The sequence below is a fragment of the Lucilia cuprina genome, chromosome 4 (genome assembly GCF_022045245.1).
Source record: "Lucilia cuprina isolate Lc7/37 chromosome 4, ASM2204524v1, whole genome shotgun sequence".
In the NCBI taxonomy this organism is placed as follows: domain Eukaryota; kingdom Metazoa; phylum Arthropoda; class Insecta; order Diptera; family Calliphoridae; genus Lucilia; species Lucilia cuprina.
The window spans coordinates 32523767-32544760 of NC_060952.1; the positions used below are offsets into that span (position 1 = coordinate 32523767).

Consider the following 20994-nt stretch of genomic DNA (forward strand, 5'->3'; position numbering starts at 1 on the left):
AATTTATGTGTGTTTTATAAAATTAACTAAACATTTTTAATAATTGATTATGAATACCGTGTTAAAGAAAAACAATCTACTAAGCCGGCTTAAGGCAGGTGCTAAGCCGCCACATTTATTTAGCTACCAAAGTCGTTAATTATGGTCGGCGCTGATCTCTGACTACAACAAGAATAGTCAATGTCGAATTGTCGACAAGTAAAATTCGGTTTTCTTCGCTTTTAAAGTGTGCGCGCTGTATGTCGTTGTTAAAATTAGAAAAAAAAATTAAGAAAATTTATTAATTGTGCTCCTTGTTAAAGCTAAAAAAATACGGTTTTAAATGTTAAACAAATAACGTGGTTCAAAAGAGAAATAAGCTAAGAAATTAAAAATACGGCAAACTTCCACAGAAAATTTCCATAAAAAATGTTTTACATTTAGGAAAAAAGTGCCATTCACCTGTAAAAGAAAAGTAGAAGAAACAAATAAAATTGTTCAGTGAGTGTGTGTTTTATATTAACAAAAAAAAATTGTGTGTTTTTTCTTCAACCAGACAGACATTAATACAAGTGTGGTGACAACAACCAACAGCCACCAACCAGTGAAAAGCCAACCAGCCAGGCAGGCATACAAGTAAAAATAATTATTAAAAAAGAAGAATAAAAAAGCAGAAGACAACAAGAAGTATAATAAAAAAATAGCAACAGAAAAAGTGCAAAAATAATATAAATTGTAAAACAAAGTGGAAAAAATAATATTACAATAACAAAACATAAATGAAAATTAAAACGCCGCTAAAATAAACAACTAAAATAAAAATAGCTTTTGTTTTGACATGAAAATGGAATATGAAACTTTAAAACATTTACTAAATTGATTGATTTTATTCTCCATAAAGTGTGTGAGAAAAGGGGTATAAAATTTGTTTGTCAAAAAATACACACCCTTTTTCTCTTCCTTCGCTGGTGTGAACGAGTGTGAGTGTGTGTGCTTTAAAAATTTTATGCAAAGTGTCAATAACACCAAAAAAATAAAAATAACAACAACAAAAGCAATCTACTAATTCTTATTGTTTGTTGTTGCCAATTCTTTACGAGAACAACACAAAAATATATTAAAGACCAACATTTGCAGGTTGGCGTTTTTTGTTTTTTTTTTAGTGGTGGCTTTTAGTTTGCAATTAAATATAATTAAAAAAAAAAACATAAAAAAGAAAAATAAACAAAAAAGAAATATAATAAAACAAGAAAAACGTTGTAAAACATTGTGTGTTGGGTGTTTTAACTGCCCACTGATTAAAGTTTTTTTCAGTGCTTTTTTTGTTTTCTCTTTGTAACTTGTCATTCATTAAGTAATAAAACAACAACAATAATAATAAACATAATCAAGAAAAACAAAAATAGAAAAAACAACGTCAAACCATAAACAACTCTTTGCAATTGTTTTCTGTCATTGTTTTTTTAGTCTTTTGTTTAAGAAATAATACACGAATGAAATAAATATTATATTAAATAAAATCTTGCTAAATTTGAAAAACTAAAAATAACGTGAGTGTGTGTGTGGGAAAAATTGTGTGGAATAAATATATATAAAAAACGAAAAGTATCTTGTTAAACATTTACCGGCTTTTTAAGTGTGACTTTTTTTGTATTGACTGTTTGCTGCTCACTCACTCACTGATTGGCTGCCTATTCCCTAGAAGTGGCTGAATGAAACTAGTTTTAATGGAAAAAAAGTGAAAAATAAATATTTGCCAAGTATTTTTACAATGTGTGACTAAAATAAATACGTATATTATTTTATAAAATAAAAAAGGTAAGTTTAACTTTTAAGGAGCGTAATTATAAAATAATCTTTACGAAAAAACTTGAAATTTCTGCAAAATTCAATGTAAAATCGAAAAAAACAGACTGCACAAAGTGCGAGGCTTTGGAATGTTTATATATAAACCCTTATTGTGATTATCAAGGATTTATAATGCATCGTGTGGACCCTTTGATGTTGCAGAATAATTTAAAAATCCTAACTTGGTTTTTGTAGCGCTTATTTCTGCATATGTACCTATATTATTAATAACTTAACTCTTGTAGATTTTGTTATCTATGTAACACCTACAGTTGTGTACAAAATAATAGGAGTGAAAATTTGAAAAATTTTGAATATAAATTTTTTAGTGAAAGATTTATATATTTATTTAAATATTTTTATTATTTATTTATTTAACTTGTTCTCTAATTTTTATAACCGTTATTTTAAATGTTGAAGAAATTTATATAAAAAAAAATATATATTTTTTTTTAAATTTATATACAAAATCTATTGTTAAAAATAATAGGAGTAATCGATTTAAGTTCAACTATTTTTAAAATAAAAACAAAAACGATAGCACTTTCATCTAAAATATTATTAATTAATGTGTGCCAGTCAGTCATTTTTATAAAGATTTTATTTATAACTTGGGTATATGAACCTCCGGAACTTAATGTCCTTCCGACAACGGTTTTGAGGGGCTTGATGACACATGTCGTGACCGATTATCAACAAATAAACAGTAATTTATTCAGAAAGCCTTAAATGGTGTCATATGCCTATTTCCTACGGAAAGAGCTTCCACTAATTTAGAATCAAAAATATTTTTATACGACAACACCGCCATTTTATCAAATTTGTTTATTGGGAATATGAGAGCATGTCTTGGACTAATATGTGTACCTACAACATTTGGGGTACGATACCATTTTACAATTTATTAGACCATACCCTTTTTGTCAAGACCCATCATGAATCATTCCTATTATACAACCTCCTTGAAAGTTCCTTACAGCTTAATGTTTTTCGATTAATGGGCTTTCAATATATTTTCTGAAATCATTTAGATTTAAAACTATAATTTATTGTAGTATTCATACATTAAAAATTCATCCATTTATGAAACCACCACTAAATGTGTTACTTAGCAAACTTAATGGATTTCACTATATGCTTTATGGTCTGAAATTAATTTTTTTTTAATATTTGTTTAATCTGAACGAACTAAATATTGATCACGATGTTTAATTACTACGATTTGGCTTAGTTTCACTAGTTTGGGGCGTCCTAATAGGATTAATTTAAAAATAAATGATAAGCGCTGTTATAATTTTTGAATAAAATGTTTATTTTTTATGAGAGATTTTAAAATATTTGAATTCCTAAAGTATTCAAAAAGTCTTTTAATGAGATTACCATGAGAATTTTCATATTTTGTTCGCGATATTTTTATAATTTTCAAGATATTTGAACAGATTTCATTTTCGTTAAATCTGACATTTTCTTTTTGGATTTTAAGGAAAATAATTGTGAACTGACCTCAAAATCATCTAAATATAACAGTTTCATATCATATTTTAAATATTTACTACGAGTAAAGGAAATTAATCTAACTTAGGTAGGATAATATACGGTACTCCTATTTTTTGAACATTCGTAATCGGATATTGATGTTGAAAAGAGTTAATACCAAAAAAACTAATGAACCTATTTACAAAATGACATTTGTTTTGTATTTTAAAGACTTAACAAATAACTATTGTGAAAAAATATTTGATTTCTTTAAATCTTTCCTTTTTAAATTAAGCTGCACAATTATTTTTCTGTCCCACTCCTATTTTTTTGAACACAACTGTATGTGCTAAGACCAGAAGTATAGATCAATCGAAATCTTGTTGTAAATACTTTTTGCCTAGTCAATAGGTGTTGGAATTTTGACAAAAATGCACTATGCACTTTCCCGATACATTCAGGTTCTTGTAGTAGTTTTGATGTTGTTGAAAGTTTTTTTCTCCAACAAAATTTCTGATTGAATTGATAATCTTCGATTGGTTGTCAAATCTTTCGTTTCAAATTGGAGATCTAAATATACTTCGAATGCATAAATATGGAAATGATAAAAATAGTTTTGTTGTTGTTGTCGTTTTAACAGCTCGACTGTGGCCGATAGTTCTTTCCTGGGGAAAAAATTTTCGGTTGATACAGCTATCGCTGGGTTGACAATCTTTGGTCGAGTATGACTCGGGGTCGTTCCGGAGCAAAGATCCAATTGTCGTGGGAACGGAAATAGTTTTGTTATAACTTTTACTGAGCTGATAGCCTTTAACCGTTTCTGACACTGATCGTTTTTATATATTTATATATATTTTTCTATAGTTCCTAAGAGGAATGTTAGGCCTTTACAAATTCTTTCCATTTTTTCTCTATCTAAAGCTAGGGTTTTGATTTCCCGCCACGTCTAACCTCCTTCTAGTGCGTCTACCAGTTGTCCCCACGTATTAGCTCGTCTACCTCTACTTCGGCTACCCTGTGGATTCCAAAGCTGAACGTGCCAATGCACTTGCGGCGTCGTATTCCCAATGAAATTGGCTCATGCTGCATGGCAGTCCATAAAACTATATTAATGATGGTCTTCGGCCAGAAGATGCGCATTATTTTCTGTAAGCATCGATATATAAAGGCTTCTAAAGCCTGCAATTCTTTGGTTTCTGCAATCCATAAATTGCAAGCTTTACTGCGTTAATTTGTAACGATATAATAATCTTGAAAAGAAGGTTGACTTCTAAAACGTCCGTTGCTTTGTCTACGAACAAGTTATAGGGTTTTATAATTGAGCAAATATATGGTTATTGCGAAAAAATAATTTTATCGGTAATAGCGAATGTGAAAATGAGTCTTAAGTAAACTAGAGATATAAGTGAGTCCTTTAGAAATCTTGTCAACAGTTAAGATTAAGGATTACGAAAGATTTTTTCTTCGGTAATGAAAATCTCGTCAATCTCGTCAATTACTGCCAACGTTGTAAGATCTAACAACCGTGTATATATCGCATTAGGAATTATAAATATCTAACACAAAATATTACAAATAAATAATTTCTCAAGTAATTTTCTAAAGTCTTAAATTAAAATTTAAAAATTTTCTAAATTCAACTCTTTATTGAATAGATTATAAATGTATTTGAATTTTATATTTAAATAATCAATCAACACATAAGATGAATGTACTTTTTTGTTATTAAATTCTTACAATATTGAACAATTTATTGATTTCATACATAAAGATGCTTTTTAAAAACCATTCAACGATGATGCATCACATCATCACAAAGAAAATACCGAAAGTGTAATGGAATGTCAAAGTCTTCAAGTAGATATTATATAAGATATAAATAGTCTATATATATAGTATAACAAAGTCACTTAGTAGTGTGTTTATATGAATGTAGCCATATTCAAGAAGTGATTGTCACTAGTTTGTTGAGGATGTTAAGTGGCAGTCATTGAATTGTCTGTCATTGAATTGTGATAAAAAAAGGATGTAAAAGCAATCGAAGTGCATCATCATCGTCATTATCACCATCATCAGTTACTTATACAATAGAACGGCGCGTGAAAATGTATTCAATTACAATTTATATTTTTAGTTGTTATCAGTACATGTATTGTAAGTTGTCATTGCATTCCATTTCGTTTAGAGATAAATAGAGAGAAATCGATAAGCAGGATTAATTAATAATTATGGTTTGTATATTTATCTTCATAAGTACTTTAAAAGTGTGTGTGAATGGATAACTATTTGTGTGCTTCAATTTAATTCTTTTTTAGTTAAAAGGTTGTAAATAAATTCCTTTTTTCTCCTTTTGGTTATAACCACTTAATATGCAAATCCTTTTGTGTTCTCCCTTCTTTTATAGTTTAATAATAAACATGTGTTTTGAGAAAAAGTTTTTTTTTTTTTGTAAAATATTTAAATTAAGGGTTTGTTTTTGTTACAAAACCCCAGTGAATGTTTACTTTAGAGAAAATCCGAAAAATTTATTTAAATTAAAAACATGTGCATTAGAAGTATTAGTCATGTTTATGGTAAAATTTCATTTCTTAAAATTTGAGAATATTAATTTTTATTTAAAGGACATGTTATCAATTTACATAGTACATAGATTTAAAAGGGTGGTTATTGAATGGATTTTAACGGTTCCACTTAGATATTCTATAGAATTTATTGCTTGAAAAAAATCACTGATTTGTTTCTAAAGTTATTACATGATTTTGTAATAAAGAACTCTAAAAGTGAGAATAAATAAAAAAAGAAAATTTTAATAGGTGTATAATTTAAACAAATTCCTATTAAAGTTTTTTAATTTTTTTCTTTTTTTTTTAAAAAACGCTATATGTTTGAAACATATCATCCAATGTGATTATGTATTAAAATTGAAATTTTCAAACTCACTCAATTTGGAAAGTTTAAACCCTATTTCCAACAACTTGACATCATGACACTTTAACTAAAATGCATAAATTCTAAAAAGTATACAAATATACTCATACCTACACTCACACACACACACAACCAGTGGGTGGTCTGCGTTCTAAAAAAGGAGAAATACATTTTCTATGGAATTTCAATAATAGCAGAATTGCTTTCAAACACTGCATAACATAATTAATGAAACACTTATGCAAGGAAACTTTATAAATTCTTACATTTACTTGTCTAATTTTATGTAATTCTTTTTAACTTAGTATCATTACTTATAGCTTTTAACTGTAATGTTTGGTTTATATTTCATTTTTAATATTACACAATTACTGGAATCTAATTTAAATGCCAATCATTTGCTATTTAAATTGGGTCCACAATTTGTTATTTTGCTCCAAAGTATTGCTGTTTTTACTGCTGCTGTTGTTTTTGTTGTTTATTTTTGCAATTTTTATTATTTTTTATCACCATCATCAATTATTGATCGTTGTGGTAGGTAAATTACAATGTTCATTGGCCATTAGTGCATAGTTGCATTTGTATTACAAAAAATAAAAATGTGTTGATAAAGTGATAAAAGTGATTAGAGAATAATATTGTATGCGTGTTGGCCTGGGATTGTAGGTGCTATATTATGGCAGTGGGATATATGTGTTCTGTATTTATATTTAGATACTAATTAAAGTGCATTGTTTAAGGGTGGTAGTTGTTGTTTTAAATTAAAATATTAGCAAGTATAAGTAGATAGTATCTATATATCTATAGATAGATAGATAGATAGATAGATAGATAGATAGATAGATAGATAGATAGATAGATATATAGATTAATAGATATATAGATTAATAGATAAATAGATAGATAGATAGATAGATAGATACATAGATAGATAGATAGATAGATAGATAGATAGATAGATAGATAGATAGATAGATAGATAGATAGATAGATAGATAGATAGATATACAGACAGATAGATAGATAGATAGATAGATAGATAGATAGATAGATAGATAGACAGATAGATAGATAGATAGATAGATAGATAGATAGATAGTTAGATAGATAGATAGATAGATAGATAGATAGATAGATAGATAGATAGATAGATAGATAGTTAGATAGATAGATAGATAGATAGATAGATAGATAGATAGGTAGAAAGATAGATAGATAGATATATAGATAGATAGATATATAGATAGATACATAGATACATAGATACATAGCTACATAGATAGATAGATAGATAGATAGATAGATAGATAGATAGATTTAGAGATATGAAGAAAGGATAAAATAAAAAATTTTTAGTTCTAAAAGATAAAAAACAAGCAATAAATATTCCAATAAATATACAGGGTTTTGGGGCATTATGTTCAGTCACAATCATACAACTCGAGTTGTCCTATTTTGATTACGCATCAAGTCATTTAAATTTTGTCATTTGAGAAAAGATTTCTCCTGTCAATCATAATATTCCGAATTAAAAATTCGACATTATAAAAGAAATTAGAAAGTAATATATAAATAAATTCTATCTAAAAAAACCTACAATTCCATTGACTATAACACTTGATAATAATTATTATTTAACACGCTTGTCACGCTTCGCAATACTTTTAAGCCCACACCAAGGCTGACAAGAATACCAACAACAACCAAACTAATGTTATCTGACCATAAATATTTCAATTTATTCCTTTTTCCACCAGGAGTGACTAATCAATATTGTACAAAAAAACATTTTTCCATTTCCTATTGTCAGAAGAAGGATTGTCCATACATATGTATATCATCCTGTGTTAAAGAACTTTTCAAAAGGAAAAAAAAAGATGAAACAACTGCCAGGTAATAATAAAATCATGGTAGAAATTATGGCAATGGTGGTGGGCAGGCGACGATGATGATGACGATAGCTGGTGGTGGTAGTGGCAATGGCTAAACTAATTTCATTCTACACGAATTTGACACTTTTGTTAAATTTGTGATTATTTTTACGTAGTGTTGAAAGCTATGAACAAATCACCCCATAAAAAAACAGAGGGAAAATAACAAAAACTTAATTAAGTAGAGTTTATGCGGCAGTAGTATTAAGTAATTAGAAAGAAAGTATATTTTAGTATTCAATGAAAGAAAACAGCAGGCAGTAGAACATCGATGAAAATGAAAAGACATGAAGAGGAGGTAGTCTACAACTAACAACAGTGACAAGAACAATTTTTGGGTGGTATTCACATGAATATTTACGACCTAAAATATGTCGTAACAGCAGTCTGAAATGGCAAAACACATTTTTGAAATGTTAGTAAAAATTAAATTTAAGAGTTCAGTATAATTTTCGCGTTCCTAAGGTATTATATAACTGTTAACATAACAACGTTTGAGTAAAAAAAGGAAATACTTTTTAATAAAAGTTTTCCTCACTGTTTTAAAACATGTTGTTGTAAAATGGAAAATTATTTAACAAGTAGTGGTGAACAGTATAGTACAAATATTAAACTAAAGTGTCACATAAAATGACAAAATTTGGATTAAATTTTTTAGTGGGTGCGTTCGCAACATACATATAATATGTGTGGAATGAAAAACAAGACATTTTTAAGTAACTAAAAACGACAATGAATGAATGAACAACAAACTGATTAGAAAACAAAAATATTTTTCTTTTTTTTACTTTTTGGTTTATGCCACCCAGTTCCCTAGTTCCAACATTCTTATATAAGGAAAGTTAAACAAACGTAATATGTTGGTCTATCCAATGTTACGTCTGTCGGTCTTTCTCAAATTTAATGGTAACGTTAAATAAATGCAAACATTTGGGTATGATGATAATGATGAGACAGCAAGTGGTCTTCTATTTAACTGGAATGGCACTTGTTCTTCTTTCTACTCTACTCTCTACTTATGTGTTTATCTATTCAAACCCACTATAAGAAAGCAACCAACCATCCATCCATCCATCCATTTATCCAACCATTGTATATGTATATTTAGCACATCACTTGTTTTGTTTGATTTCTTCTTTCGTATGTTTGTATTTACCCTCTTGAAGATTGAAGTTTGCGTTTTATTTTAATTCTTTTTGTATTTTTTTTTTTGATATTTACTAGTTGTGAAATGTATTGAGGTAGTGAATGAAAAAATGAATGAATGACAAGAGTTTGTGTTAATTTGAATTGAGAATGATGTGTATATATATATGTATTAAATTGTTTTTGGTGTAGTGTGACGCAAGTTTAGAGTAAAATGGAAATTTAAAAAATTTGGAACGTTTTCTTTCGTAAATAAATTAATCGTGATTGATTTCTACGAAATTTGATTTCTTTAAAATTAGAGTTATGTATTTCTTTTTTTGCATTAAGTCGTAATAGATCTTTGAAGTGGATTGTCTATAAACCTTCAGAAATTTTCACATTATAAATGGTAATCTTTTATTCAAGGATTAAATTAAGTGAAAACAAATCGGGCGAGGCCGACCATATAATACACCTAAACATGTTACAAAAATAATGCGTGATTTAGTTTTTATAGTAAAGCATTTAAGTTAAATGGTATTTTGCCTTAGATATACTTAAGCCATTTATTGTAAAATAAAATTGTGGATATTTAAGTTAAAATTTGAAGAGGGCTTTTTATAGGGTCTAGGTTCAAATGAGGCCCCATAATTATAAAGTTCATGAGGGTTATCAAGTCCAGTATAGAACTTGGTTTTCAGCTTTTTTGTTGGAACATAATTATGAACTTAAAAGCCCTATTTAGCTTGTTCAGTTTAATGGGGTCTAGGTGAAACAATGCACCGAAGTTAAACATTTTCTGTACAAAATTTCATTGAATTATCTTTAAAATTGCAACCTGTAGTTTGATTACAAGGTTTTCATGAACTGAAGGGCAGACGGACGGACATAGCTTAATCGGCTCAGAAAATGATTCTGAGGTGATCGATGGTATACTTTAAGGTGGGTATAGAACCGATATTATTGTGTGTTACAAACATCAGAACAAATCCAATATACCCTCCTCACTAAAGTGGTGTAGGCTATAAATATAGATAACGAACTTACTAGCATGAGTTATATACAATGAAGACAACCGAAAACTCCCCCCCACAGGTCCGGGCCTGATTAAGTTTCTTTCTCTTAAGAAGTCGTACTTTACTTCGTATGCTCCGTGGCTTTCTAGTAGGTAACACTCATGGTCCAAAATTGGTCAACATAACCATGTGGGGCTGGCTGGCTAGTATGCAACACCATATGGGGATTAACGACAATAATGTACATGCTATCGATCTCAATAAAGAGAGGCATGATCATGGACTTTTCGGTAACTGGATCATATGTTTTCGAATAATCTCGTTTATAGTTGGATGACATTCCATATCACACAACTTATTAAATGAAACATGTTTTTAATCGTCTTTTTTATATCACTAGTGCGTTTCGGGATTGCGTTTAAATCGAAGTACAGTTTTACTGTGATTCTAACCTCATGATGTCGAATTTCAGCTTCCAGTTGTTAAAATGTACGCATTTCAAATTCTTTCTTCAAAAGTTTGAAAATAGGTAGAATAACCTTAAATTGACATGTAAAGCTGTCAAGTTAATGTTGCCTTCTATCGCTAAACACTATCAAATTTATGACCCATTATAGGCAAGACATATCAACGAATCCAACGAATACTATCACAGATAACTTAACAGTTTCACTATATTTAACATTGGTAATTGATTGGGTCTAGATTTTATGAATCAATAAGATATATCACTGGTACAAGTCCGATGTATTTCTCATCGATAGAGGTCCGCATTAGTACTCATCTGACCAGTAGTATCGGGTTCTTACAAATCTAATTGATTACTATGAATGTTAATCAACCAATCTTGTCAAAACGGAGTCCCTTTGACTCTCTATACTTGTCTACGGCGATGACCAATCAGTAAGGACTTAAATGGATAAAAAGTATCAAAACTAGAAAGAATCAAAACTATCGATGAGAAGCGTACTATCAAACTTTTATAGACAATATCTTGATATGTTGCATCAATAGCTGGATTTTTGCTAGAACGGTTTAAATTCAATGAATGCTATCACAGTTGCAACGATAGTGAAATAGGAGAAAGGGTCTTCAACTCCTCTGAGAATCTAATAGATGAGTGGTTCTTTCGTATCTAATTGACTACTTTGAAAATCAACCAACCAAACTAGACATAACAGAGCCCCTTTAATCTATTTGATTATGACGATAAAAGAAAACTAGAATCGTTATTTTTCAATTTCCTATTGCCAGTTGTAAGTTGTAAACGTGTCGTATTACTTTGTTTATGGTGGATGATGTTCTTAGTCTATCATGACTAAGAACAAAATCAATTATCTATATTATGCTACTATTTCTGCTACCACAATTTTAAAAGTATTAGAAATCTTATCACAATACCAATATGCCAAACTCTATAGTAATATTCTGAAGCAATTTGCCATAAAACACCCTACAATACACATTTGTCTGTTCATTTGTTGGACTGGTACTTGACTAAAATTGTACATTTATCGTAGATGATACAATAACTGTGGGATATTCAATTTTAATAACAATAAAATAATAAATAGAACCACATTGCACACTTTAAACGTTAAACATTTATTTGGCCGATATGAAATTAATGCGTTAACATTGTTGTCAGCTGGTTGGCGGCGTTGTTGCCGTTGATGAAAGTAAAGAGGTGCGGCGTTGGAGGTGGTGGCGATGTTAAGCAAACACAGCTACTGCTGTTGCTACCATTTGTGATATTAGTATAATTTTCAATTTTGGCCTATATTAAATTATTTCTGTATGGATAACAAATAAGTTGTTAGCCATTAATTTCATTTGATCCATACGCAACTATGGCATAAGTTTTAATGTGAATAGTAAGTGTATCGATTAGTATACATATGAGCACATGGTATTTATGATACAACATGCTCACACAGTGCACAGTGGTCAGCTAAGCACAAAAAAAGAAAAAAAACTTTAAACACATCAATTATGACAACATGTACAGTTCAAGTGCTTTTCCAATAAAAATATCTAAGCTTTTAAAATATATTGAAAAATGTTTTATAAATTTTCACTTTTTTCCACTGTTTCTAAATTTATTTCAATTTATTTTTTCATATGATTGTATTGTACTGAAATGGAAAAAAAGCAAAGAAAAATATAACAAATCAATATAATTTGGATTAAAATATAAACTTTCATGAGCATTATGACCAAATTGTACGGGTACCAAATACATACACACGTTCATAAATAGACAAACTTTTTATTGTATATTTGTACAAGCCAACAACTATTGCGTACCAGACAAGTGTTTGTTTTTGTAATTTTTAGTTTTTTTTCTTGTACTTTTTTTTTGCATTATACTTTGTTGTTGTTAAAAACAACAATGAAATATAATGTATTTTTTAACAGTTGGTTAAATGTATTTTAGTTTAAAGTTTTCGAGAGAAATATTTCAATTTTGTATTTTTATTTGTTTTGTCTCAAAAGTTTTAAAATTAAAATGTTTATAATAGAGAACAAAAATTTAAATTATAATGTAAAACAATAATCTAAATTATAAATGCAATACATTTTTATTCACAATATAAAAACATTATTTCATTCTCGACCGCTTTGGAGAGAAAAAAACCCTCTTTTGGTTTGTAGTAGTAAAACAGTGACATTTGGTACAAGATCCCCGAAAAGGGCTTGTGATGCAACAAGAGGTCTCAATTTTGTAGATGATTCAGTGGCAAAATTTGGTACATGATCTTATATTGGCCCACAAACGAAGCCTGTTGAAGATGGTTAATATAGGTCCATTATTTCACCTAGCTCCCCATACCACAGAACCCTTCAAATAAAGCTTTTAAGATCATAATTTAGTTGATGTCCCTGCTGATCGTTTCTCGCTCCCTTTAGAAAATGAAAGACAAGGTTAAGTATTTAGTTAAGTACTTAGGTGTGTTCCTTGACTAGAAATTAAGATGGAGACACCACATAGAGGATAGGTTCAATAGGGTGATGTGTAGAAATATTAAAGGCTTTAACTGGCGTATTAGTTCTATTATGACAAATTGGCTCACAAAGGAAGCCTGTTGAAAATGGTTAATATCAGTCCATTACTTCACCTAGTCCCCATAACACAGAACCTTAAAAATGAAGTTTTTGAGATCATAATTTTGTTGATGTTCCTGCTGATCGTTCCTCGCTCCCTTTAGAAAAAAACATAAGGTTAAGTACTTAGTTAAACACTTAGGTGCGATCCTAGACCAGAAATTAAAGTGGAGACACCACATAGAGGGTAGGATCAACAGGGCACATCGATGTTGGGTGATGTGAAGAAAAACTAAAGGCATGAACTGGGGTCTTAGGTCTACTATGCATCAATAATCTGGTTTAGATTTTTTTGAACAAAAAAGGTAATATCAAACTATTACAGGGATGCCAGCGTACAAGCTGCTTAGCTATGAGTAGTGCCATGTGTACTACTTCAACCAAGGCTCTAGAGACGTTGATAGATATTCCACTCATTTAAACATTTTTAAGATATGAGGCGGTGCTTATAGCTGAACGGCTTATAACATTGGGCCAAACACAGAATATATCGAAAAATTTGAAACGCTGATCCCAGATATAGTTGTGCCATTTGTACTACATCTTCCAAGGCTTTTTGATTCATATTCCACTTATAGGCGGCGCTTACTGTGAAACGGCTCATAACTTTAGGCCAAACACGAAATATGTCAAAAACTTTAAAACGCAGATAGAAGGCCTTGGTCCGGCGAAAAATTAATGTGTAAATTGAATATGGCATCCACTGCCCTCAATATATAAGGAGCGATATCAGGTGATAGAATTAAAGCTAAGACCTTATGGGAGCAGACCACTCGAAAGTTGTCGACAACGAAAGAACGAATGTGATTTTCTTTAAAGGAAAGGGAACTCGAGGTAGTTAACCTGATTAACGCAAAACCATTCGATGCAACTATCGATGACAGAATACCATAAGGTCTATTGGAATATTGAAACGGTGGGCAGAATCTCAATGATCCTAATGAATGCAAGACTCATCTACTCAAAATGTGCAATTCTGCGGTTTGTATGATGCTACGTAATCTGAGTGGACACCCAGTGGATACGAGCACATCAACACAAAATTGGACGTGCGGATTCAGACGAATGTAGAGCATGTTGAGAGGACTGTGAAAGTCTGGAGATTTTTTTGTCACTATCAGGCATTCGTCGAAATTAGATCCAAATATCTTTGAAGTAATGTTATTTTCAGAAATATCATTCCTCACTAACATTGGTTGGAAAATTCTTAGGAATTACGTATTTTATTAAAAAAAATCTTTAAACTGTAGCCATTAATAATCTCTTCTTCAAAAATTAAAATTTATTCATATGAACTTTAAAAGTTTGAAGTTTTTTGCAAAATCGTAAATTAAAACACAAAACACTATAAATGAATGTATTTCTTTTATATGTATTTAAAAAATATGAAACAAAAAAATGTAGTATATACAAACTCAAATTTCATTTAATAGCTTGAATTGCACAATGGGTATAAATATTCATAAAACATCTATGTAATTTAAAGTATTTAAATAATTTTGTTGCTCTGAGTGTAATATTAAATTAGGATTGTTTTTGTCATTCATACAGATTATTCGCACGTTTTGTTAACTACTGAAATGTGAAAATTTTTTTTAGCAAAATATGTTAAAAATATTAAGTTAAATGTATGAAAGTAATGAATTGTTGTTTTTATATTATTTTTAGAATTTATACAATTTAATAATTTAATTTACTTTGTCTTTTTTAATTTGGACAAAGCCTAGAGAAAACTTTTAAGATCCTTCATTATTTCACCTAGCCCTCATACAACTGAACCCCCGAATGAGGCTTTTAAACCTTGTAATCAAACTACAGCTCGCAAATTTTGAGAAAATTTAATGAACATGATCTTTTATGGTATCGTAGACAAAGACTATTGAATATTGTTAACATCGGTCGATTATTTTACCTAGCGCTCATACAACTGAGTCCGCCGAATATGGCTTTTAAGTTCATAATTATGTTTAATATACTTGTATCTCGAAAAAAGCTGGAAAACCAAGTTCTATACTCGCCTTGATGACCCCCATGAATTTTTTAATTATAGGGCCTCATTTGACCCTAGCCCCTATAAAAAACCCCCCTTCAAAAATTTACTTAAATGTCCACAATTTTATTCAACAATAAAGTATATCTGAGGCAAGGTACAATGGTTACATGGTCGGACTCGCTCGACTAAAAATTCTAACTTTATAGAGATTTTCGTCTAATTTTCCTACATAGCTTTTGTATTTTTAAAAGTTTGACACCATTTTACACAAAAAAAAAAATTGACAGAATTTTAAATCCCATACATACTAGCCATAGTGCAGCAAAGAAAAAAGCTATAAAGATGAATATAAATAAAACTAAAGTGAAAGAATTACTTTTTAATGAAACAGTTGTTTTATGATGTGTGATAATAAAAAAAATAAAAACAAATAAATTAAAAATATGAATAAGTCGAAGAGAAGATAAAGTAAAGAATAAGAGAATAAAAAAAAAACTTCATAAAAATGCCAACAATGTATCATGATATTAAAACACATACTCGAACTTTTCTAAATTCAATTTAAATATATACTTTTAATACATTCTTATTGGCAAAATTTTTTTGTCGTAGAAAAAATTTTCCTGTTGTGAAATTTGTGGATGGAATTTTGTAAACATTGAACAGCTGTTCCATACAAAATCAACTATTGTGAATGATTTGTTCACAACAAGTTCACGATAGCAATTTTCCCTTCGAGGGAAATGATATAATAGTATAGTTCATCATAGATTCGATCATGACCTCTTATCCGCTCTTATTTGTATTGTTTAAATTTCGCTATGAAATTCCTTGGAATGTTTAATTTTCTTTTACTACAAAAGTTTGCAAAATTAAGTTTATTATTTGCTTTTTCTTTAACAACAATATTTAAAAAGAAAAATGTATTCTTTTATTTAACATTAAGACAATATTAGTTTCGTTTGAAATTTATGTATTTATTTTCTTTTACTTTCTTTAATAAATACACTTGCTAGAGGTTGGTTTATGGGGGAGAAAAATACATAAATTCTTTCTTAGACAAAAAATTGCTAAATACATTAAGAATTTATAAGAATTTAATGTTAGTAATAAAAAGGTCATGTATACAGTATAACTAATCTATTAAATTAAATAAACGAAATTTAAAAGAAATTTTAAACGTAATTTCTATTTCTTGTAGGCAATGGACTTAGATTACACTGAACAAAATTTCAAAAATGGGGAGGCGGCCTCAAATTAAAACCATAATACATTTTCCAAATTTTTTTCTTCGTTCGGATACTAAGATGTGTTGGCTTTAGTTTTATTCCTTTCGATCTTTCCTAAGTCATATTAATGTATATATATATATGTTTTAAACTTTTCCGCACACACAGTGAAATATTCTCACAGCATTTTTAAAATCAATCAATCTTGTCTGCCTCCCATCATACGTAAAGTTAATCTTTCAATTTTATAGGGATGATATATAATCGATAAACGAAACCTAAATTGGATAATGTAATAAAATTGATTACTCGGTCTTCAAGTTATTCGCATGGGCAGATGTGCCCCTATGGCTATTGATCCCCCTTCTACCCTAAGCCTATAACATAAAGAAGGTTCAGTTGTTTTTCTATGTTATTCTGAAATCAAGTACTAAACGTTTACAAATCAAGTACATTTTGATCATAATTACTGATAAGTCCTCCTTTTAAAATTAATTTTAAAAATTTACTACAAGTGTTTTGATGATGACTAAAAACAATTCTTTATGTCCAAATAATAAAAAAAACAACTTTTGCTTATTCCCTAATAATATATTATTAGTTTAATTTTATTATAAAACTTTTTCATGTTAATAGCCAGATAATTTTTATATTTTTTCACCCTTTTCTTTTATTTCAGCATAAAATTCAAAATTAATTTGTATAAAGAAGGAAAAAAAACGAATGACATAACATACATACATACTGCTGAAAACTTTGAATATATTAACTAGTTAATTAACAACATAAAATAGGATTAACAAAAAGCAGGGTAGTCTGTTAAATACCATCCTAAGGACATCATCACCAAAAAGTTGGCAGGAGCAAATAGCACACAGTTTTAAAACATTGTTGATAAAAAAGGTAAGTTTATGTAAATTTTCTTTTGTATGCTTTTTATACACCTTCACCACAGTAGTGGGGGAGGGTATTGTGCGTTTACGCTGATGTTTTTACCACCCAAAAATATTGGTCCTAGACCCATTAGCATCACTTTCTGAGTTGATTGCACTATATCCGTCCGTCCATCTGTCTGTGAGGGAGGTATTATGCGTTTATGCTGATGTTTTTAACACCCAAAAATTTTGGGCCTAGACCCACCAGAATCTCTTTCTGAAATGATTTAACAATGTCCGTCCTTCTGTCCACTGTTGTGGGAAGGATATTATGAGTTTGTGCTGATGTTTGTAACATCCAAAAATATTGGTCCTAGACCCCCTAGAGTCACTTTCTGCGTCGATTTAACTATGTCCACCTGTCTGTCTGTACGTCTTTCTGACTGTGTGTCCATGTAAACCTTGTGCGCACGCTACTGGTCACAAATTTTAATTTGATGAAATTTAGCACATACTCTTCTTTTGGTACAAGGACAATCGCTATTGAGGGCTATATTTAAGGGTAGGGCTATATTTACCCCTACACCCCTATAAGCCTTCTTGTAGAAAATCTCTGATTATTTCTCAATATCCTACACATACTGCCTGGTGTAGGATATGGTATGTTCTGCCATGCTTAATACTTGTTATTAAAAACGTTTATGGAAATTACTGTTTGAAAATTTTAAAAACAAAGTTAAAATAACTGTAGTCTATACTTTACACTTTAATAAAAATAAATAAATGAATATGACCTAATTCAATACACTTTTTAAATTTATGTTTAGTTTTACTCAATTTTATCCTAAAATAGTCTTACACGAAAAAAAATGAATTTTATTTTCTCCATTAGCGTAAATCGATTTTATTACTTAAAACAATTAATCATTCTTAAAGCAATTACACAGTGGGATTTCTTAAATCTTTAACTGACTATGCAAATTTATCTTTAAGCAAATTATACAAAATTTTTAATTCATCTCATTTCCTACTTAATATTATTCTCATCGGGGCTTGGGGAAAAATCCTAATATATATTATAAATCTTCCCGTTAGTTTGTTTATTTGTTTTGTTCATCATGCCTAAACGGTTGGTCCGATTTTCTTGAAATTTGAAACATAAATAGACCCTTTCCTCTTTCCTTTTTTTCGAACGTTGGATCAGGAGACAATCACTCCTATCGCCAATAGAAGTGAAAATTTTGTTCCCTTGAAATTTTCATTTCCCTTTGAGGGAAAATTGCTGTCGTGAACTTGTTGTGAACAATTCATTCACAATAGTTGATTTTGTATGAAATAGCTGTTCAATGTTTACAAAATTACATCAACAAATTTCACAACAGAGGAATTTTTTTCCGACAAAAAAAGTTAGTAAATGAAAAAAGTGAAAAAGAGAACAATTTTCACGTGAAATGATGATTGGCGATAAGGGTGAATGAAAAGCTAGTGAAAAGGACTGAGAGTAGATAAATTTAGTACTTTAAACTCTTTAAACTCTTTTTATTGTCAGTTCCGAAAATATTTTCGATTTATCTTGCTCAAAACTAAGAAAAAGATTAGGAGGGATTAAATAGTTTAAAAAGGACGAAAAGCGGTTGAATTTATAATTTTTATTGTTAAATACTGATAAGTGACTGTTTCGAAAATATTTTTGATTTATCTTTCTCAAGACCCAAAATTACATATTAGTTGTGGGGGGATTGTTAAAATCTTTTTTGATTCAAGAAAGGATAACTCTTTTTTTGTGTACTAACAATATAAAGTATAGATTGGCATTAATCGGCCTCAAATTTTCTTACCCTTTAGAGACTTACCTCATTCATTCATAAATGCTTAATAGATTTATTGATGGTTTATTGTTGGAATTTTGTATGAAAAATGTGCGCAATAAACCTAAAATAAGCGACTAATATCTGTATGAATACGGGTGTTATACTATGTATTCTTTATTCACACAATAGCGTTTTAAGTCATTATTTTAACACGATGATGTCATCGAAAGCAAGTACTTACCACAATCGCTTACAAGTAATTTGAAAAATTCCTAAATCTAAAAACGAATATAGCTTCTATATCTTCACGCAAAAGTTGACTAATAAATTAGAAAGTATTTATTTAATACATTATTAATAACACGTTACTAGACTACTTCTGTGTAATCAGAACGATATGTAGTAGTCATTGAAAAGTATGTTAATAGGTAAGCGGTTAAAATTGCAAGTCATAATCAAATTTATGCAGAGAATAAATATTTCATAATTGTTCTTTTTAAATGATCCAAAATTCTCTATTCTTCAAACAAAATTTTTGAATAACAAAATCCGCCTTTTGAACAAATCAACTTAATCCTTAATTAAATCGTATATTCTTCAAAATACAATTGATTTCTATTGATTTCCTTTTCGCCACAAAGCAACCAAATTTTCCACTTTACTGTATTCGGTGTTAAATCGAAATTTATTTTTAAAATTCTTTTTGAAGACCAAAGATTTTGTTCTGAAGCCGTTTTAAGCCCAATACTAAAGAATGTAGAAACATTTTCGTCAGCAGCAGCAGCGGACAGGATAGACATCTAAATGCTGTGTTTCACTAAGCAGCAGTTTCAATAAAATGAAAAACAAATCAGTAGAGAGGTATGACAAGAAGAATAAAAAAAAAAAAAAAACAGCAGGCTATATGTTTCAGCATACAACTAAAGAATTCTTAAGACCACCCATGAGTATTAAGTTTTATTTATTATTGCTGCCGTTGTTGTTTATAGTTGTTATTGTTGTTACCTTTATGAATTTGTATCGCAACATGGTCTACATCATCTCCTAAAGCTTAAACTTAAGCTTTATGTAGTTTTTGTTTCTCTGTTGTGTTTTTTTTTGTATGTATGTACATCTTTTTTTTCGTTTAGTCATTGTCCTTGTTTGTTTGCGTGAGTGTTTTTGTAGAGATGGATGAATGTTATTTGGTGTTTTGACTTAATCTTAATACTAAATGTTGTTTTTAGGACTTTTGTCTCAAAATTTTATGCATTAAAATTAATATACATATATAGTTGTATATATTTGTATTTATATATAACATTGTGTACGTGTGTGTATGTTTTAAGATGGATGTACTTAAAAAAATACTTTGCATCCATAATGTTAATGATACATAACATTTTTGGTTTTCGTTTTTGTGGTCCTTTTTTATGTGATACAGTTTAATGATGGGTGTTATTCATGTGTAGTATTTTTATCAAGTAATGGCTAGTACGGCCCTTGAGGATGTTTATAGATTAAGTCTAGTCTGTAAGTTTAAATAGTTTAAATTGTAGTCTACAATATAGTCTAAAGTGAGGATTAAAGTCCAGTCTATAGTCTAGTCTATAGACTAGTCTATAGTCTAGTCTATAGTCTAGTCTATAGTCTAGTCTATAGTCTAGTCTATAGTCTAGTCTATAGTCTAGTCTAT

The 20994-nt window shown here is 29.4% G+C and overlaps 1 protein-coding gene across 2 annotated transcripts in view; it reads left to right on the forward strand.

The window, feature by feature from the left end:
- The first annotated feature begins 160 nt into the window (after window positions 1-160).
- Window positions 161-20994, forward strand: part of LOC111682859 (G protein-coupled receptor kinase 2) — a 204551-nt gene continuing 183717 nt past the window's right edge. For both annotated transcript variants that reach the window (XM_046950442.1, XM_046950444.1), the window contains exons 1-2: window positions 161-1797; window positions 17313-17536. The gene's annotated coding sequence lies outside the window, so the exon portion shown is untranslated. The remainder of the gene's footprint in view (window positions 1798-17312; window positions 17537-20994) is intronic.